The sequence below is a fragment of the Scyliorhinus torazame genome, unplaced genomic scaffold, assembly GCF_047496885.1.
Source record: "Scyliorhinus torazame isolate Kashiwa2021f unplaced genomic scaffold, sScyTor2.1 scaffold_1572, whole genome shotgun sequence".
In the NCBI taxonomy this organism is placed as follows: domain Eukaryota; kingdom Metazoa; phylum Chordata; class Chondrichthyes; order Carcharhiniformes; family Scyliorhinidae; genus Scyliorhinus; species Scyliorhinus torazame.
In genome coordinates, this window is record NW_027309299.1 from 20,297 (window position 1) to 40,379 (window position 20,083).

The 20,083-nt window shown below is 63.4% G+C and overlaps 1 protein-coding gene across 1 annotated transcript in view; it reads right to left on the reverse strand.

The window, feature by feature from the left end:
• Window positions 1-19,217, reverse strand: part of LOC140407542 (DENN domain-containing protein 4B-like) — a gene marked incomplete at its 3' end in the record, with an annotated part of 39,132 nt that extends 19,915 nt beyond the window's left edge. The window contains exons 1-2 of the mRNA XM_072494938.1: window positions 18,528-19,217; window positions 10,893-11,015 (exon numbers count right to left, since the gene is read on the reverse strand). The remainder of the gene's footprint in view (window positions 1-10,892; window positions 11,016-18,527) is intronic.
• Between the last annotated feature and the right edge of the window lie 866 nt (window positions 19,218-20,083).

A 20,083-nucleotide genomic window follows, 5' to 3' on the forward strand; every position in this document is an offset into this window, starting at 1 on the left:
CCCCGTGCTGAGGGTCTCTGTGCTGAGGGTCCCCGTGCTGAGGGTCTCTGTGCTGAGGGTCCCCGTGCTGAGGGTCTCTGTGCTGAGGGTCTCTGTGCTGAGGGTCTCTGTGCTGAGGGTCTCTGTGCTGAGGGTCCCCGTGCTGAGGGTCTCTGTGCTGAGGGTCTCTGTGCTGAGGGTCCCCGTGCTGAGGGTCCCCGTGCTGAGGGTCTCTGTGCTGAGGGTCCCCGTGCTGAGGGTCTCTGTGCTGAGGGTCCCCGTGCTGAGGGTCTCTGTGCTGAGGGTCTCTGTGCTGAGGGTCTCTGTGCTGAGGGTCCCCGTGCTGAGGGTCTCTGTGCTGAGGGTCTCTGTGCTGAGGGTCCCCGTGCTGAGGGTCCCCGTGCTGAGGGTCTCTGTGCTGAGGGTCCCCGTGCTGAGGGTCTCTGTGCTGAGGGTCCCCGTGCTGAGGGTCCCCGTGCTGAGGGTCTCTGTGCTGAGGGTCTCTGTGCTGAGGGTCCCCGTGCTGAGGGTCCCCGTGCTGAGGGTCTCTGTGCTGAGGGTCCCCGTGCTGAGGGTCCCCGTGCTGAGGGTCCCCGTGCTGAGGGTCTCTGTGCTGAGGGTCCCCGTGCTGAGGGTCTCTGTGCTGAGGGTCCCCGTGCTGAGGGTCCCCGTGCTGAGGGTCCCCGTGCTGAGGGTCCCCGTGCTGAGGGTCTCTGTGCTGAGGGTCTCTGTGCTGAGGGTCTCTGTGCTGAGGGTCTCTGTGCTGAGGGTCTCTGTGCTGAGGGTCCCCGTGCTGAGGGTCTCTGTGCTGAGGGTCTCTGTGCTGAGGGTCTCTGTGCTGAGGGTCCCCGTGCTGAGGGTCTCTGTGCTGAGGGTCTCTGTGCTGAGGGTCCCCGTGCTGAGGGTCCCCGTGCTGAGGGTCTCTGTGCTGAGGGTCCCCGTGCTGAGGGTCCCCGTGCTGAGGGTCCCCGTGCTGAGGGTCTCTGTGCTGAGGGTCCCCGTGCTGAGGGTCTCTGTGCTGAGGGTCTCTGTGCTGAGGGTCTCTGTGCTGAGGGTCTCTGTGCTGAGGGTCTCTGTGCTGAGGGTCTCTGTGCTGAGGGTCTCTGTGCTGAGGGTCTCTGTGCTGAGGGTCCCCGTGCTGAGGGTCCCCGTGCTGAGGGTCTCTGTGCTGAGGGTCTCCGTGCTGAGGGTCCCCGTGCTGAGGGTCCCCGTGCTGAGGGTCTCTGTGCTGAGGGTCTCCGTGCTGAGGGTCCCCGTGCTGAGGGTCTCTGTGCTGAGGGTCCCCGTGCTGAGGGTCTCTGTGCTGAGTGTCTCTGTGCTGAGGGTCCCCGTGCTGAGGGTCCCCGTGCTGAGGGTCTCTGTGCTGAGGGTCTCTGTGCTGAGGGTCCCCGTGCTGAGGGTCTCTGTGCTGAGGGTCCCCGTGCTGAGGGTCCCCGTGCTGAGGGTCTCTGTGCTGAGGGTCCCCGTGCTGAGGGTCCCCGTGCTGAGGGTCCCCGTGCTGAGGGTCTCTGTGCTGAGGGTCCCCGTGCTGAGGGTCTCTGTGCTGAGGGTCTCTGTGCTGAGGGTCTCTGTGCTGAGGGTCTCTGTGCTGAGGGTCTCTGTGCTGAGGGTCCCCGTGCTGAGGGTCCCCGTGCTGAGGGTCTCTGTGCTGAGGGTCTCCGTGCTGAGGGTCCCCGTGCTGAGGGTCCCCGTGCTGAGGGTCTCTGTGCTGAGGGTCTCTGTGCTGAGGGTCCCCGTGCTGAGGGTCCCCGTGCTGAGGGTCTCTGTGCTGAGGGTCTCCGTGCTGAGGGTCCCCGTGCTGAGGGTCCCCGTGCTGAGGGTCTCTGTGCTGAGGGTCTCTGTGCTGAGGGTCCCCGTGCTGAGGGTCTCTGTGCTGAGGGTCTCCGTGCTGAGGGTCTCTGTGCTGAGGGTCTCCGTGCTGAGGGTCTCTGTGCTGAGGGTCTCTGTGCTGAGGGTCTCTGTGCTGAGGGTCTCTGTGCTGAGGGTCTCTGTGCTGAGGGTCTCTGTGCTGAGGGTCCCCGTGCTGAGGGTCCCCGTGCTGAGGGTCTCTGTGCTGAGGGTCTCCGTGCTGAGGGTCCCCGTGCTGAGGGTCCCCGTGCTGAGGGTCTCTGTGCTGAGGGTCTCTGTGCTGAGGGTCTCTGTGCTGAGGGTCTCTGTGCTGAGGGTCTCTGTGCTGAGGGTCTCTGTGCTGAGGGTCCCCGTGCTGAGGGTCCCCGTGCTGAGGGTCCCCGTGCTGAGGGTCCCCGTGCTGAGGGTCTCTGTGCTGAGGGTCCCCGTGCTGAGGGTCTCTGTGCTGAGGGTCTCCGTGCTGAGGGTCCCCGTGCTGAGGGTCCCCGTGCTGAGGGTCTCTGTGCTGAGGGTCTCTGTGCTGAGGGTCCCCGTGCTGAGGGTCCCCGTGCTGAGGGTCTCTGTGCTGAGGGTCTCCGTGCTGAGGGTCCCCGTGCTGAGGGTCCCCGTGCTGAGGGTCTCTGTGCTGAGGGTCTCTGTGCTGAGGGTCCCCGTGCTGAGGGTCCCCGTGCTGAGGGTCCCCGTGCTGAGGGTCTCTGTGCTGAGGGTCTCTGTGCTGAGGGTCTCTGTGCTGAGGGTCTCCGTGCTGAGGGTCTCTGTGCTGAGGGTCTCCGTGCTGAGGGTCTCTGTGCTGAGGGTCTCTGTGCTGAGGGTCTCTGTGCTGAGGGTCTCTGTGCTGAGGGGCCCCGTGCTGAGGGTCCCCGTGCTGAGGGTCCCCGTGCTGAGGGTCTCTGTGCTGAGGGTCCCCGTGCTGAGGGTCTCTGTGCTGAGTGTCTCTGTGCTGAGGGTCCCCGTGCTGAGGGTCCCCGTGCTGAGGGTCTCTGTGCTGAGGGTCTCTGTGCTGAGGGTCCCCGTGCTGAGGGTCTCTGTGCTGAGGGTCCCCGTGCTGAGGGTCTCTGTGCTGAGGGTCCCCGTGCTGAGGGTCCCCGTGCTGAGGGTCCCCGTGCTGAGGGTCTCTGTGCTGAGGGTCCCCGTGCTGAGGGTCCCCGTGCTGAGGGTCTCTGTGCTGAGGGTCCCCGTGCTGAGGGTCCCCGTGCTGAGGGTCCCCGTGCTGAGGGTCTCTGTGCTGAGGGTCTCTGTGCTGAGGGTCTCTGTGCTGAGGGTCTCTGTGCTGAGGGTCTCTGTGCTGAGGGTCCCCGTGCTGAGGGTCCCCGTGCTGAGGGTCCCCGTGCTGAGGGTCCCCGTGCTGAGGGTCTCTGTGCTGAGGGTCCCCGTGCTGAGGGTCTCCGTGCTGAGGGTCTCTGTGCTGAGGGTCCCCGTGCTGAGGGTCCCCGTGCTGAGGGTCCCCGTGCTGAGGGTCCCCGTGCTGAGGGTCTCTGTGCTGAGGGTCCCCGTGCTGAGGGTCCCCGTGCTGAGGGTCCCCGTGCTGAGGGTCCCCGTGCTGAGGGTCCCCGTGCTGAGGGTCTCTGTGCTGAGGGTCCCCGTGCTGAGGGTCCCCGTGCTGAGGGTCTCTGTGCTGAGGGTCCCCGTGCTGAGGGTCCCCGTGCTGAGGGTCCCCGTGCTGAGGGTCCCCGTGCTGAGGGTCCCTGTGCTGAGGGTCTCTGTGCTGAGGGTCTCTGTGCTGAGGGTCTCTGTGCTGAGGGTCCCCGTGCTGAGGGTCCCCGTGCTGAGGGTCCCCGTGCTGAGGGTCCCCGTGCTGAGGGTCCCCGTGCTGAGGGTCCCCGTGCTGAGGGTCCCCGTGCTGAGGGTCCCCGTGCTGAGGGTCTCTGTGCTGAGGGTCTCTGTGCTGAGGGTCTCTGTGCTGAGGGTCCCCGTGCTGAGGGTCTCTGTGCTGAGGGTCTCTGTGCTGAGGGTCCCCGTGCTGAGGGTCCCCGTGCTGAGGGTCTCTGTGCTGAGGGTCTCTGTGCTGAGGGTCCCCGTGCTGAGGGTCCCCGTGCTGAGGGTCCCCGTGCTGAGGGTCTCTGTGCTGAGGGTCTCTGTGCTGAGGGTCCCCGTGCTGAGGGTCCCCGTGCTGAGAGTCTCTGTGCTGAGGGTCTCTGTGCTGAGGGTCTCTGTGCTGAGGGTCCCCGTGCTGAGGGTCCCCGTGCTGAGGGTCTCTGTGCTGAGGGTCCCCGTGCTGAGGGTCCCCGTGCTGAGGGTCCCCGTGCTGAGGGTCCCCGTGCTGAGGGTCCCCGTGCTGAGGGTCTCTGTGCTGAGGGTCTCTGTGCTGAGGGTCCCCGTGCTGAGGGTCTCTGTGCTGAGGGTCTCTGTGCTGAGGGTCTCTGTGCTGAGGGTCCCCGTGCTGAGGGTCTCTGTGCTGAGGGTCCCCGTGCTGAGGGTCTCTGTGCTGAGGGTCTCTGTGCTGAGGGTCCCCGTGCTGAGGGTCTCTGTGCTGAGGGTCCCCGTGCTGAGGGTCCCCGTGCTGAGGGTCCCCGTGCTGAGGGTCCCCGTGCTGAGGGTCCCCGTGCTGAGGGTCTCTGTGCTGAGGGTCTCTGTGCTGAGGGTCCCCGTGCTGAGGGTCCCCGTGCTGAGGGTCTCTGTGCTGAGGGTCTCTGTGCTGAGGGTCCCCGTGCTGAGGGTCCCCGTGCTGAGAGTCTCTGTGCTGAGGGTCTCTGTGCTGAGGGTCTCTGTGCTGAGGGTCCCCGTGCTGAGGGTCTCTGTGCTGAGGGTCTCTGTGCTGAGGGTCCCCGTGCTGAGGGTCTCTGTGCTGAGGGTCCCCGTGCTGAGGGTCCCCGTGCTGAGGGTCCCCGTGCTGAGGGTCCCCGTGCTGAGGGTCCCCGTGCTGAGGGTCTCTGTGCTGAGGGTCTCTGTGCTGAGGGTCCCCGTGCTGAGGGTCTCTGTGCTGAGGGTCTCTGTGCTGAGGGTCCCCGTGCTGAGGGTCTCTGTGCTGAGGGTCCCCGTGCTGAGGGTCCCCGTGCTGAGGGTCCCCGTGCTGAGGGTCCCCGTGCTGAGGGTCTCTGTGCTGAGGGTCTCTGTGCTGAGGGTCTCTGTGCTGAGGGTCCCCGTGCTGAGGGTCCCCGTGCTGAGGGTCTCTGTGCTGAGGGTCTCTGTGCTGAGGGTCCCCGTGCTGAGGGTCCCCGTGCTGAGGGTCCCCGTGCTGAGGGTCTCTGTGCTGAGGGTCCCCGTGCTGAGGGTCCCCGTGCTGAGGGTCCCTGTGCTGAGGGTCTCTGTGCTGAGGGTCCCCGTGCTGAGGGTCCCCGTGCTGAGAGTCTCTGTGCTGAGGGTCCCCGTGCTGAGGGTCTCTGTGCTGAGGGTCCCCGTGCTGAGGGTCTCTGTGCTGAGGGTCTCTGTGCTGAGGGTCCCCGTGCTGAGGGTCTCCGTGCTGAGGGTCTCTGTGCTGAGGGTCCCCGTGCTGAGGGTCCCCGTGCTGAGGGTCTCTGTGCTGAGGGTCCCCGTGCTGAGGGTCTCTGTGCTGAGGGTCCCCGTGCTGAGGGTCCCCGTGCTGAGGGTCCCCGTGCTGAGGGTCTCTGTGCTGAGGGTCCCCGTGCTGAGGGTCCCCGTGCTGAGAGTCTCTGTGCTGAGGGTCCCCGTGCTGAGGGTCCCCGTGCTGAGGGTCTCTGTGCTGAGGGTCTCTGTGCTGAGGGTCTCTGTGCTGAGGGTCTCTGTGCTGAGGGTCTCTGTGCTGAGGGTCTCTGTGCTGAGGGTCCCCGTGCTGAGGGTCTCTGTGCTGAGGGTCCCCGTGCTGAGGGTCCCCGTGCTGAGGGTCCCCGTGCTGAGGGTCCCCGTGCTGAGGGTCCCCGTGCTGAGGGTCCCCGTGCTGAGGGTCCCCGTGCTGAGGGTCCCCGTGCTGAGGGTCCCCGTGCTGAGGGTCTCTGTGCTGAGGGTCCCCGTGCTGAGGGTCTCTGTGCTGAGGGTCCCCGTGCTGAGGGTCTCTGTGCTGAGGGTCCCCGTGCTGAGGGTCCCCGTGCTGAGGGTCTCCGTGCTGAGGGTCCCCGTGCTGAGGGTCTCCGTGCTGAGGGTCCCCGTGCTGAGGGTCTCTGTGCTGAGGGTCCCCGTGCTGAGGGTCTCTGTGCTGAGGGTCCCCGTGCTGAGGGTCCCCGTGCTGAGGGTCTCTGTGCTGAGGGTCCCCGTGCTGAGGGTCTCTGTGCTGAGGGTCTCTGTGCTGAGGGACCCCGTGCTGAGGGTCCCCGTGCTGAGGGTCTCTGTGCTGAGGGTCCCCGTGCTGAGGGTCTCTGTGCTGAGTGTCCCCGTGCTGAGGGTCTCTGTGCTGAGGGTCCCCGTGCTGAGGGTCTCTGTGCTGAGGGTCCCCGTGCTGAGTGTCCCCGTGCTGAGGGTCCCGTGCTGAGGGTCCCCGTGCTGAGGGTCCCCGTGCTGAGGGTCTCTGTGCTGAGGGTCCCCGTGCTGAGGGTCCCCGTGCTGAGGGTCCCCGTGCTGAGGGTCTCTGTGCTGAGGGTCTCTGTGCTGAGGGTCCCCGTGCTGAGGGTCCCCGTGCTGAGGGTCTCTGTGCTGAGGGTCCCCGTGCTGAGGGTCCCCGTGCTGAGGGTCTCTGTGCTGAGTGTCTCTGTGCTGAGGGGTCCCCGTGCTGAGGGTCCCCGTGCTGAGGGTCTCCGTGCTGAGGGTCTCTGTGCTGAGGGTCCCCGTGCTGAGGGTCTCTGTGCTGAGGGTCCCCGTGCTGAGGGTCCCCGTGCTGAGGGTCTCTGTGCTGAGGGTCCCTGTGCTGAGGGTCTCTGTGCTGAGGGTCCCCGTGCTGAGGGTCCCCGTGCTGAGGGTCTCTGTGCTGAGGGTCTCTGTGCTGAGGGTCTCTGTGCTGAGGGTCTCTGTGCTGAGGGTCTCTGTGCTGAGGGTCCCCGTGCTGAGGGTCCCCGTGCTGAGGGTCCCCGTGCTGAGGGTCCCCGTGCTGAGGGTCTCTGTGCTGAGGGTCCCCGTGCTGAGGGTCCCCGTGCTGAGGGTCCCCGTGCTGAGGGTCCCCGTGCTGAGGGTCTCTGTGCTGAGGGTCCCCGTGCTGAGGGTCTCTGTGCTGAGGGTCCCCGTGCTGAGGGTCCCCGTGCTGAGGGTCTCTGTGCTGAGGGTCCCCGTGCTGAGGGTCCCCGTGCTGAGAGTCTCTGTGCTGAGGGTCTCTGTGCTGAGGGTCCCTGTGCTGAGGGTCCCCGTGCTGAGGGTCCCCGTGCTGAGGGTCTCTGTGCTGAGGGTCCCCGTGCTGAGGGTCCCCGTGCTGAGGGTCTCTGTGCTGAGGGTCCCTGTGCTGAGGGTCCCCGTGCTGAGGGTCCCCGTGCTGAGGGTCTCTGTGCTGAGGGTCCCCGTGCTGAGGGTCCCCGTGCTGAGGGTCCCCGTGCTGAGGGTCCCCGTGCTGAGGGTCTCTGTGCTGAGGGTCTCTGTGCTGAGGGTCCCCGTGCTGAGGGTCCCCGTGCTGAGGGTCCCCGTGCTGAGGGTCTCTGTGCTGAGGGTCTCTGTGCTGAGGGTCTCTGTGCTGAGGGTCCCCGTGCTGAGGGTCTCTGTGCTGAGGGTCTCTGTGCTGAGGGTCTCTGTGCTGAGGGTCCCCGTGCTGAGGGTCCCCGTGCTGAGGGTCTCTGTGCTGAGGGTCTCTGTGCTGAGGGTCCCCGTGCTGAGGGTCCCCGTGCTGAGGGTCTCTGTGCTGAGGGTCCCCGTGCTGAGGGTCTCTGTGCTGAGGGTCTCTGTGCTGAGGGTCTCTGTGCTGAGGCTCTCTGTGCTGAGGGTCTCTGTGCTGAGGGTCTCTGTGCTGAGGGTCCCCGTGCTGAGGGTCTCTGTGCTGAGGGTCCCCGTGCTGAGGGTCCCCGTGCTGAGGGTCTCTGTGCTGAGGGTCTCCGTGCTGAGAGTCTCTGTGCTGAGGGTCCCCGTGCTGAGGGTCTCTGTGCTGAGGGTCTCTGTGCTGAGGGTCCCCGTGCTGAGGGTCCCCGTGCTGAGGGTCCCCGTGCTGAGGGTCTCTGTGCTGAGGGTCTCTGTGCTGAGGGTCTCTGTGCTGAGGGTCTCTGTGCTGAGGGTCTCTGTGCTGAGGGTCTCTGTGCTGAGGGTCTCTGTGCTGAGGGTCTCTGTGCTGAGGGTCCCCGTGCTGAGGGTCTCTGTGCTGAGGGTCTCCGTGCTGAGGGTCTCTGTGCTGAGGGTCTCTGTGCTGAGGGTCTCTGTGCTGAGGGTCTCTGTGCTGAGGGTCTCTGTGCTGAGGGTCTCTGTGCTGAGGGTCCCCGTGCTGAGGGTCCCCGTGCTGAGGGTCCCCGTGCTGAGGGTCCCCGTGCTGAGGGTCCCCGTGCTGAGGGTCCCCGTGCTGAGGGTCCCCGTGCTGAGGGTCTCTGTGCTGAGGGTCCCCGTGCTGAGGGTCTCTGTGCTGAGGGTCCCCGTGCTGAGGGTCCCCGTGCTGAGGGTCTCTGTGCTGAGGGTCCCTGTGCTGAGGGTCCCCGTGCTGAGGGTCCCCGTGCTGAGGGTCTCTGTGCTGAGGGTCCCCGTGCTGAGGGTCCCCGTGCTGAGGGTCTCTGTGCTGAGGGTCCCTGTGCTGAGGGTCCCCGTGCTGAGGGTCCCCGTGCTGAGGGTCCCCGTGCTGAGGGTCTCTGTGCTGAGGGTCTCTGTGCTGAGGGTCCCCGTGCTGAGGGTCCCCGTGCTGAGGGTCCCCGTGCTGAGGGTCCCCGTGCTGAGGGTCTCTGTGCTGAGGGTCTCTGTGCTGAGGGTCCCCGTGCTGAGGGTCCCCGTGCTGAGGGTCCCCGTGCTGAGGGTCCCCGTGCTGAGGGTCCCCGTGCTGAGGGTCTCTGTGCTGAGGGTCCCCGTGCTGAGGGTCTCTGTGCTGAGGGTCTCTGTGCTGAGGGTCTCTGTGCTGAGGCTCTCTGTGCTGAGGGTCTCTGTGCTGAGGGTCTCTGTGCTGAGGGTCCCCGTGCTGAGGGTCTCTGTGCTGAGGGTCCCCGTGCTGAGGGTCCCCGTGCTGAGGGTCTCTGTGCTGAGGGTCTCCGTGCTGAGAGTCTCTGTGCTGAGGGTCCCCGTGCTGAGGGTCTCTGTGCTGAGGGTCCCCGTGCTGAGGGTCCCCGTGCTGAGGGTCCCCGTGCTGAGGGTCTCTGTGCTGAGGGTCTCTGTGCTGAGGGTCCCCGTGCTGAGGGTCCCCGTGCTGAGGGTCTCTGTGCTGAGGGTCTCTGTGCTGAGGGTCTCTGTGCTGAGGGTCCCCGTGCTGAGGGTCCCCGTGCTGAGGGTCTCTGTGCTGAGGGTCTCTGTGCTGAGGGTCCCCGTGCTGAGGGTCCCCGTGCTGAGGGTCCCCGTGCTGAGGGTCCCCGTGCTGAGGGTCTCTGTGCTGAGGGTCCCCGTGCTGAGGGTCCCCGTGCTGAGGGTCCCCGTGCTGAGGGTCCCCGTGCTGAGGGTCTCTGTGCTGAGGGTCTCTGTGCTGAGGGTCTCTGTGCTGAGGGTCTCTGTGCTGAGGGTCCCCGTGCTGAGGGTCCCCGTGCTGAGGGTCTCTGTGCTGAGGGTCTCTGTGCTGAGGGTCCCCGTGCTGAGGGTCCCCGTGCTGAGGGTCCCCGTGCTGAGGGTCCCCGTGCTGAGGGTCTCTGTGCTGAGGGTCCCCGTGCTGAGGGTCCCCGTGCTGAGGGTCCCCGTGCTGAGGGTCTCTGTGCTGAGGGTCTCTGTGCTGAGGGTCTCTGTGCTGAGGGTCCCCGTGCTGAGGGTCTCTGTGCTGAGGGTCTCTGTGCTGAGGGTCCCCGTGCTGAGGGTCCCCGTGCTGAGGGTCCCCGTGCTGAGGGTCTCTGTGCTGAGGGTCTCTGTGCTGAGGGTCCCCGTGCTGAGGGTCTCTGTGCTGAGGGTCTCTGTGCTGAGGGTCTCTGTGCTGAGGGTCCCCGTGCTGAGGGTCCCCGTGCTGAGGGTCCCCGTGCTGAGGGTCTCTGTGCTGAGGGTCCCCGTGCTGAGGGTCTCTGTGCTGAGGGTCTCTGTGCTGAGTGTCCCCGTGCTGAGGGTCCCCGTGCTGAGGGTCCCCGTGCTGAGGGTCCCCGTGCTGAGGGTCTCCGTGCTGAGGGTCTCCGTGCTGAGGGTCCCCGTGCTGAGGGTCCCCGTGCTGAGGGTCTCTGTGCTGAGGGTCCCCGTGCTGAGGGTCTCTGTGCTGAGGGTCCCCGTGCTGAGGGTCTCTGTGCTGAGGGTCTCTGTGCTGAGGGTCTCTGTGCTGAGGGTCCCCGTGCTGAGGGTCTCTGTGCTGAGGGTCTCTGTGCTGAGGGTCCCCGTGCTGAGGGTCCCCGTGCTGAGGGTCCCCGTGCTGAGGGTCTCTGTGCTGAGGGTCTCTGTGCTGAGGGTCTCTGTGCTGAGGGTCCCCGTGCTGAGGGTCTCTGTGCTGAGGGTCTCTGTGCTGAGGGTCCCCGTGCTGAGGGTCCCCGTGCTGAGGGTCCCCGTGCTGAGGGTCCCCGTGCTGAGGGTCCCCGTGCTGAGGGTCCCCGTGCTGAGGGTCCCCGTGCTGAGGGTACCCGTGCTGAGGGTCTCTGTGCTGAGGGTCCCCGTGCTGAGGGTCCCCGTGCTGAGGGTCCCCGTGCTGAGGGTCCCCGTGCTGAGGGTCTCTGTGCTGAGGGTCCCCGTGCTGAGGGTCCCCGTGCTGAGGGTCTCTGTGCTGAGGGTCCCCGTGCTGAGGGTCCCCGTGCTGAGGGTCCCCGTGCTGAGGGTCCCCGTGCTGAGGGTCTCTGTGCTGAGGGTCTCTGTGCTGAGGGTCCCCGTGCTGAGGGTCTCTGTGCTGAGGGTCCCCGTGCTGAGGGTCCCCGTGCTGAGGGTCTCTGTGCTGAGGGTCCCCGTGCTGAGGGTCCCCGTGCTGAGGGTCCCCGTGCTGAGGGTCCCCGTGCTGAGGGTCCCCGTGCTGAGGGTCCCCGTGCTGAGGGTCCCCGTGCTGAGGGTCCCCGTGCTGAGGGTCCCGTGCTGAGGGTCCCCGTGCTGAGGGTCCCCGTGCTGAGGGTCTCTGTGCTGAGGGTCTCTGTGCTGAGGGTCTCTGTGCTGAGGGTCCCCGTGCTGAGGGTCCCCGTGCTGAGGGTCCCCGTGCTGAGGGTCCCCGTGCTGAGGGTCCATCGCGCCTCCTCTCCGTGTTGGGGACTGACCTCAATAATGGCGCTCTGAACACTGGCGGACGATGTCCTCGATCGTGACTCTGACGTCTCCCGAAGGTCAGAGTTCGATGTGTTGAAATCGACCGATTCCCGATCAGTGACAGAAATCCAATCCTGCAAATAACACAGCGTTAACTCAGAGTATAGCTACCTACCCTACACCCCCTCCCTATCCCTCTAACCCCCTACACCCCCTCCCTATCTCTGTAACCCCCTACACCCCCTCCCTATCTCTGTAACCCCCTACACCCCCTCCCTATCCCTGTAACCCCTACACCCCCTCCCTATCCCTGTAACCCCCTACACCCCCTCCCTATCCTGTAACCCCCTACACCCCCTCCCTATCCCCTGTAACCCCCTACCCCCTCCCTATCTCTGTAACCCCCTACACCCCCTCCCTATCTCTGTAACCCCTACACCCCCTCCCTATCCCTGTAACCCCCTACACCCCTCCCTATCCCTGTAACCCCCTACACCCCCGCCCTATCTCTGTAACCCCCTACAACCCCTCCCTATCTCTGTAACCTCCTACACCCCCTCCCTATCTCTGTAACCCCCTACACCCCCTCCCTATCTCTGTAACCTCCTACACCCCCTCCCTATCTCTGTAACCCCCTACACCCCCTCCCTATCCCTGTAACCCCCTACACCCCCTCCCCTATCCCTGTAACCCCCTACACCCCCTCCCTATCCCTGTAACCTCCTACACCCCATCCCTATCCCTGTAACTCCCTACACCCCCTCCCTATCCCTGTAACTCCCTACACCCCCTCCCTATCCCTGTAACCCCCTACACCCCCTCCCTATCTCTGTAACCCCCTACACCCCCTCCCTATCTCTGTAACCCCCTACACCCCCTCCCTATCCCTGTAACCCCCTACACCCCCTCCCTATCCCTGTAACCCCCTACACCCCCTCCCTATCTCTGTAACCCCCTACACCCCCTCCCTATCCCTGTAACCTCCTCCAGCCCCTACACCCCCTCCCTATCTCTGTAACCTCCTCCAGCCCCTACACCCCCTCCCTATCTCTGTAGCCCCCTCCAGCCCCCTACACCCCCTCCCTATCACTGTAACCTCCTCCAGCCCCTTCACCCCCTCCCTATCTCTGTAACCTCCTCCAGCCCCTACACCCCCTCCCTATCTCTGTAACCCCCTACACCCCCTCCCTATCCCTGTAACCCCCTACACCCCCTCCCTATCCCTGTAACCCCTACACCCCCTCCCTATCTCTGTAACCCCCTACACCCCCTCCCTATCCCTGTAACCCCCATACCCCCTCCCTATCTCTGTAACCCCCTACACCCCCTCCCTATCCCTGTAACCCCCTACACCCCCTCCCTATCCCTGTAACCCCCTACACCCCCTCCCTATCCCTGTAACCCCCTACACCCCCGCCCTATCTCTATAACCTCCTCCAGCCCCTACACCCCCCCTCCCTATCTCTGTAACCTCCTCCAGCCCCTACACCCCCTCCCTATCTCTGTACCTCCTCCAGCCCCCACACCACCTCCCTATCTCTGTAACCTCCTCCAGCCCCTACACCCCCCTCCCTATCTCTGTAACCTCCTCCAGCCCCTACACCCCCCTCCCTATCTCTGTAACCTCCTCCAGCTCCTACACCCCCTCCCTATCTCTGTAACCTCCTCCAGCCCCTACACCCCCTCCCTATATCTGTAACCTCCTCCAGCCCCTACACCCCCTCCCTATCTCTGTAACCTCCTCCAGCCCCTACACCCCCCTCCCTATCTCTGTAACCTCCTCCAGCCCCTACACCCCCCTCCTATCTCTGTAACCTCCTCCAGCTCCTACACCCCCTCCCTATCTCTGTAACCTCCTCCAGCCCCTACACCCCCTCCCTATCTCTGTAACCTCCTCCAGCCCTACACCCCCTCCCTATCTCTGTAACCTCCTCCAGCGCCTACACCCCCTCCCTATCTGTGTAACATCCTCCAGCCCTACACCCCCTCCCTATCTCTGTAACCTCCTCCAGCTCCTACACCCCCTCCCTATCTCTGTAACCTCCTCCAGCTCCTACACCCCCTCCCTATCTCTGTAACCTCCTCCAGCCCCTACACCCCCTCCCTATCTCTGTAACCTCCTCCAGCCCCTACACCCCCTCCCTATCTCTGTAACATCCTCCAGCCCCTACACCCCCTCCCTATCTCTGTACCCTCCTCCAGTCCCTACACCCCCCTCCCTATCTCTGTAACCTCCTCCAGCCCCTACACCCCCGCCCTATCTCTGTAACCTCCTCCAGCTCCTACACCCCTCCCTATCTCTGTAACCTCCTCCAGCTCCTACACCCCCTCCCTATCTCTGTAACCTCCTCCAGCCCCTACACCCTATCTCTGTAACCTCCTCCAGCCCATACACCCCCTCCCTATCTCTGTAACATCCTCCAGCCCCTACACCCCCTCCCTATCTCTGTAACCTCCTCCAGTCCCTACACCCCCTCCCTATCTCTGTAACCTCCTCCAGTCCCCTACACCCCCCTCCCTATCTCTGTAACATCCTCCAGCCCCTACACCCCCTCCCTATCTCTGTAACATCCTCCAGCCCCTACACCCCCCTCCCTATCTCTGTAACCTCCTCCAGTCCCTACACCCCCTCCCTATCACTGTAACCTCCTCCAGGTCCCCTACACCCCCTCCCTATCTCTGTAACATCCTCCAGCCCCGACACCCCCTCCTATCTCTGTACCCTCCTCCAGTCCCTACACCCCCCTCCCTATCTCTGTAACCTCCTCCAGCCCAACACCCCCGCCCTATCTCTGTAACCTCCTCCAGCTCCTACACCCCTCCCTATCTCTGTAACCTCCTCCAGCTCCTACACCCCATCCCTATCTCTGTAACCTCCTACAGCCCCTACACCCTATCTCTGTAACCTCCTCCAGCCCATACACCCCCTCCCTATCTCTGTAACATCCTCCAGCCCCTACACCCCCTCCCTATCTCTGTAACCTCCTCCAGTCCCCTACACCCCCTCCCTATCTCTGTAACATCCTCCAGCCCCTACACCCCCTCCCTATCTCTGTAACATCCTCCAGCCCCTACACCCCCTCCCTATCTCTGTACCCTCCTCCAGTCCCCTACACCCCCTCCCTATCTCTGTAACCTCCTCCAGCTCCTACACCCCTCCCTATCTCTGTAACCTCCTCCAGCTCCTACACCCCCTCCCTATCTCTGTAACCTCCTCCAGCCCCTACACCCCTCCTATCTCTGTATCCTCCTCCAACCCCTACACTCCCTCCCTATCTCTGTAACCTCCTCCAGCCCCTACACCCCCTCCCTATCTGTCACCTCCTCCAGCCCCTACACCCCCTCCCTATCTCTGGAACCTCCTCCAGCCCCTACACCCCCTCCCTATCTGTGTAACATCCTCCAGCCCTTACACCCCCTCCCTATCTCTGTAACCTCCTCCAGCTCCTACACCCCCTCCCTATCTCTGTAACCTCCTCCAGCCCCTACACCCTATCTCTGTAACCTCCTCCAGCCCCTACACCCCCTCCCTATCTCTGTAACATCCTCCAGCCCCTACACCCCCTCCCTATCTCTGTAACCTCCTCCAGTCCCTACACCCCCTCCCTATCTCTGTAACCTCCTCCAGTCCCCTACACCCCCTCCCTATCTCTGTAACATCCTCCAGCCCCTACACCCCCTCCCTATCTCTGTAACATCCTCCAGCCCCTACACCCCCTCCCTATCTCTGTAACCTCCTCCAGTCCCCTACACCCCCTCCCTATCTCTGTAACCTCCTCCAGCTCCTACACCCCTCCCTATCTCTGTAACCTCCTCCAGCTCCTACACCCCCTCCCTATCTCTGTAACCTCCTCCAGCCCCTACACCCCTCCCTATCTCTGTATCCTCCTCCAACCCCTACACTCCCTCCCTATCTCTGTAACCTCCTCCAGCCCCTACACCCCCTCCCTATCTCTGTCACCTCCTCCAGCCCCTACACCCCCTCCCTATCTCTGGAACCTCCTCCAGCCCCTATACCCCCTCCCTATCTGTGTAACATCCTCCAGCCCTGACACCCCCTCCCTATCTCTGTAACCTCCTCCAGCTCCTACACCCCCTCCCTATCTCTGTAAACTCCTCCGGCCCCTACGCCCTATCTCTGTAACCTCCTCCAGCCCCTACACCCCCTCCCTATCTCTGTAACATCCTCCAGCCCCTACACCCCCTCCCTATCTCTGTAACCTCCTCCAGTCCCTACACCCCCTCCCTACCCCTCCCTATCTCTGTAACCTCCTCCAGCCCCTACACCCCCGCCCTATCTCTGTAACCTCCTCCAGCTCCTACACCCCTCCCTATCTCTGTAACCTCCTCCAGCTCCTACACCTCCTCCCTATCTCTGTAACCTCCTCCAGCCCCTGCACCCTATCTCTGTAACCTCCTCCAGCCCCTACACCCCCTCCCTATCTCTGTAACCTCCTCCAGTCCCTACACCCCCTCCCTATCTCTGTAACCTCCTCCAGTCCCCTACACCCCCTCCCTATCTCTGTAACCTCCTCCAGTCCCTACACCCCCTCCCTATCTCTGTAACCTCCTCCAGCTCCTACACCCCTCCCTATCTCTGTAACCTCCTCCAGCTCCTACACCCCCTCCCTATCTCTGTAACCTCCTCCAGTCCCTACACCCCCTCCCTATCTCTGTAACCTCCTCAAGCCCCTACACCCCCGCCCTATCTCTGTAACCTCCTCCAGCTCCTACACCCCTATCTCTGTAACCTCCTCCAGCTCCTACACCCCCTATCTCTGTAACCTCCTCCAGCCCCTACACCCTATCTCTGTAACCTCCTCCAGCCCCTACCACCCCCTCCCTATCTCTGTAACCTCCTCCTGCCCCTACACCCCCTCCCTATCTCTGTAACCTCCTCAGCTCCTACACCCCCTCCCTATCTCTGTAACCTCCTCCAGTCCCCTACGCCCCCTCCCTATCTCTGTAACCTCCTCCAGCTCCTACACCCCTCCCCATCTCTGTAACCTCCTCCAGCCCCTACACCCCCTCCCTATCTCTGTAACCTCCTCCAGCCCCTACACCCCCTCCCTATTTCTGTAACCTCCTCCAGGCCCCTACACCCCCTCCCTATCCCTGTAACCTCCTCCAGCCCCTACACCCCCGGGGATGGAGCCCCCCCCCCCCACCCTTTGCGGCGAGCTCCCGCCGGCAGCGACCGGTGTGGACGGGGCCGGAGAGACTGCTTTCTCCGCCCGGCCGCTCGGCCCGTCCTGCGGTCTGGGCGTCAGAGCGGGTCAGAGGGAGCGCTGATCAGATTGACGAGGATGGTTCCGGGGATGAGGAACCTCCGTTGTGTAGAGGGATTGGGGAAGTTAGGACTGATTCCCTTGGAGAGAAGGTTGAGAGGAGGTTTGATGGAGATGGTCAAAACCACGAGGGGTCTGGACAGAGCGGGGAGAGAGGGCTCCCCCTGGTGGAAGCAGCGAGAGGCAGCAGATTCGGAAGCGAAGGGGCTGAGGATCTTCCCCGCGCGGCGGGAGGCTGGGGTGCGGTCGAGTGTGCGGTGGGGGCGGATTCCATCGAAGTGTCAGAAGGACGGGAGTTGGGGAGGGGGAGGGTCTCGGAGAGATACCAGGGATTGGTGGAGTGGGGAGGGGGTCCCAATCGGGAGGGGAAGCGGGAGGAGAGTTGGGAGAGGAGTTGGAAGTCGGACTACGGGAAAAGGCCCTGAGGAGCGTCAATAGCATCTCGTCGTGTGCCAGGCTCAGCCTGATCCAGTTCAAGGTGGTCCATTGGGCTCGTAAGACTGTCGCCCGGATGAGCAGGTTTTTTGAGTCAGTGGAGGATTGGTGCGGGTGGTGTGCGGGAAGCCCGGCGAATCACGTACACGTGTTCTGGGCGGGTCGAAGTTGAGGGGATTCTGGCGGGGATTTACGGACGTCACGTCAGAGGTCCTGGAAGGGAGGGTGACTCGGGTCCGGAAATGGCAATATTTGGGGTATCGGAAGATCCGGGGGCCCAGTGAGGGAAGGAGGCCGATATCCTGGCCTTCTCCTCCCTGGTGGCCCAGAGACGGATCTTGCTGGGATGGAGGGACTCGGAGACCCCGAAGTCAGGAGGGTGGGTCAGCGATATTGGGCAACACGGTAGCACAGTGGTTAGCACAATTGCTTCTCAGCTCCAGGGTCCCGGTTCGATTCCTGGCTTGGGTCACTGTCTGTGCGGAGTATGCACGTTCTCCCCGTGTCTGCATGGGTTTCCTCCGGGTACTCCGGTTTCCTCCCACAGTCCAAAGATGTGCGGGTTAGGTGGATTGGCCAATGATAAATTGCCCTTAGTGTCCAAAATTGCCCTTAGTGTTGGGGGGGGGGGGTTACTGGGTTATGGGGATAGGGTGGAGGTGTGGGCCTTGGGTAGGGTGCTCTTTCCAAGAGCCGGTGCAGACTCGATGGGCCGAATGGCCTCCTTCTGCACTGTAAATTCTATGACATAGGGTAGGGTTTCACAGTCTGGAAAAAATTAAGTTCGCCTTGAGAGGATCGACTCAGGGATTCGCCCGGAGGTGTCAGCCGTTCATCAACTTCTTTAAGGACAATTAAACGTCAGCAGTGTGTGTGTGTGTGTGGGGGGGGGGGGGGGGGGGGGGGGGGGGGGGAGAGAGCTGAGGGCAGCAGGTGAACGGCTCAACGAGCTGGTACAAAGACGATGGGCTGAGTGGCAGATGGAATGCAACGTGGAAAAGTGTGAGGTTGTGCCCTTTGGGAGGAGGAAATGGAGGCACAGACTATTTTCTAAATGGGGAAATGCTTTGGAAATCAGAAGCACAAAGGGACTTGGGAGTCCTTGTGCACGATTCTCTTAAGGTTAACGTGCAGGTTCAGTTAGGAAGGCAAATGCAATGTTAGCATCCATGTTGAGAGGGCGAGAATACAAGACCAGGGCTGTACTTCTGAGGCTGTATCAGGCTCTGGTCAGACCCCATTGGGAGTATTGTGAGCAGTTTTGGGCCCCGTATCTGCGGAAGGATGTGCTGGCCTTGGAAAGGGTCCAGAGGAGGTTCACAAGAACGATCCCTGGAATGAAGAGCTTGTCCGTGCGAGGAACGGTCGAGGACTCTGGGTCTGTACTCGTTGGAGTTTTAGAGGGATGAGGGGGGATCTTATTGAAACTTACAGGATACTGCGAAGCCTGGATAGAGTGGACGTGGAGAGGATGTTTCCACTTGTAGGAGAGACTAGAAGCAGAGGGCACAATCTCAGACTGAACGTTTAAAACAGAGATGAGGAGGAATTTCTTCAGCCAGAGGGTGGTGAATCTGTGGAACTCTTTGCCGCAGAAGGCTGTGGAGACCAAATCACTGAGTGTCTTTGAGACAGAGATGGATAGGTTCTTGATTAATAAGGGGGTCAGGGTTATGGGGAGAAGGCAGGAGAATGGGGATGAGAAAAATATCGGCCAGGATTGAATGGCGGAGCAGATTTGCACGATCGAGTCGGGTGTTACGGAAATGCTAACTCTCGTTTTTCTCTCTCTCTCTCCACAGATGCTGCCCGAGCGGCTTGGCCTTTCCGGCACTTTCCGTTTCCGCCCTGTTCCAGGCATCGCATAAATACAAAGCCGCCTGGCGTGGAGCCGCTCGCACGCAGAGCAGACGTTTCCCTCACCTCCTCCTCGCTCTCTCTGGCCGAGTGGAGCCCCAGTTTCTCAGACGAGGTGGTCAAGTTGGAGAGGGAGGAGCCCCTGCGGGCTGGATGCGCCGCGGCAGGGTGGAGGGGCCGCCTGTTGGCCGAGGCGGTCAGCAGGTGGTGGAATTTCCTCCGTCAGCCCCCGGGGTGCCGGCGTAACGTGGTTGCAGTTCTCGTCGACCTTCCTGCCACCGTCCTGCCGCCGGTGGTCCTGCCTGGACTCCCTCCCCCACTTCCGGCCTGTCCTCGGGGTGTCTCGAGGCGCCGGCGTCTCCCGCGATTTGCCGCCCGGCGACAGGGCCTCGGGCCGGGGGCAGAGGCAGGCCGAGTCGGCGGGCTGGGGGGCCGCCGGAGGCCGGGGTGGGGGGGCGGGCCGCAGCTCTATCCAGGCCGCTGCGCTGCCTCTCCCGGCGGGGGCGCTCAGAGGACGAGGCCCCGGCTCCCCGGCTGCGCGAGCTCCCCCGTCCGGCCCAGCGGCGCCGCGCCCGTGCCCGAGGGCCTCTCGCCCAGCCCGGGGCTGCCCTCCGTCCTGGTACAGCTGGCACTCCTGCTCTTGACCAGCGGGGAGCCTGGGCCGTCCCAGCTCTCGACGCTCGCACTCCTCCCAGCCCAGGTGGTGTGACGCTGGAGCAGAAACCGCCGCCCGGTCCGGGCAGACTCCTCCTGAGATCTATCTGTGCGGTTGAAAAGAGAAGCCAAGATTAGCCAGGGCTCGGCTTAAGCAACACTTTACATAGCAACAGGGTAACAGAGTAGGGCGGCACGGTGGCGCAGTGGTTAGCACTGCTGCCTCACGGCGCCGAGGTCCCGGGTTCGAATCCCGGCTCTGGTCACTGTCCGTGTGGAGTTTGCACATTCTCCCCGTGTCCGCGTGGGTTTCGCCCCCCACAGCCCAAAGACGTGCAGGGTAGGTGGATTGGCCTCGCTAAATTGCCCCTCAATTGGAAAAAAATGAATTGGGTACTCTAAATTTTTTTATTTTAAAAACAGGGTAACAAAGCCACAAACGGCATTCGAGACTCCTGCGCTCCAGAGCGAGAGGTTGTGTTGCTCTTGTACAAGACACAGGTTCTGCCTGCACTGCAATGCCGCCTTCAGCTGAGGGAAGGTTCATTCGATTGATTCCGGGGATGAAGGACTTGTCTGACGAAGAGAGATTGAGCTCGCCTACACTCACTGGAGTTTAGAAGAATGAGAGATCGAATTGAGGTGTCTGAGATGCTAAACGGAGATTGACAGGGTCATAGAACATACAGCGCAGAAGGAGGCCATTCGGCCATCGAGTCTGCACCGACCCACTCACTTCCACCCTATCCCCGTAACCCAATAACCCCTCCTAACCTTTTTTGGTCACATCACGGCCAATCCACCTAACCCGCGCGTCTTTGGACTGCGGAGGAAACCGGAGCACCCGGACGAAACCCGCGCAGACACGGGGGAGGACGTGCAGACTCCGCGCAGACAGTCACCCAAGCCGGGAATCGAACCCGGGACCCTGGAGCTGTGCTATCCACTTCTGCTACATTGCTGCACAA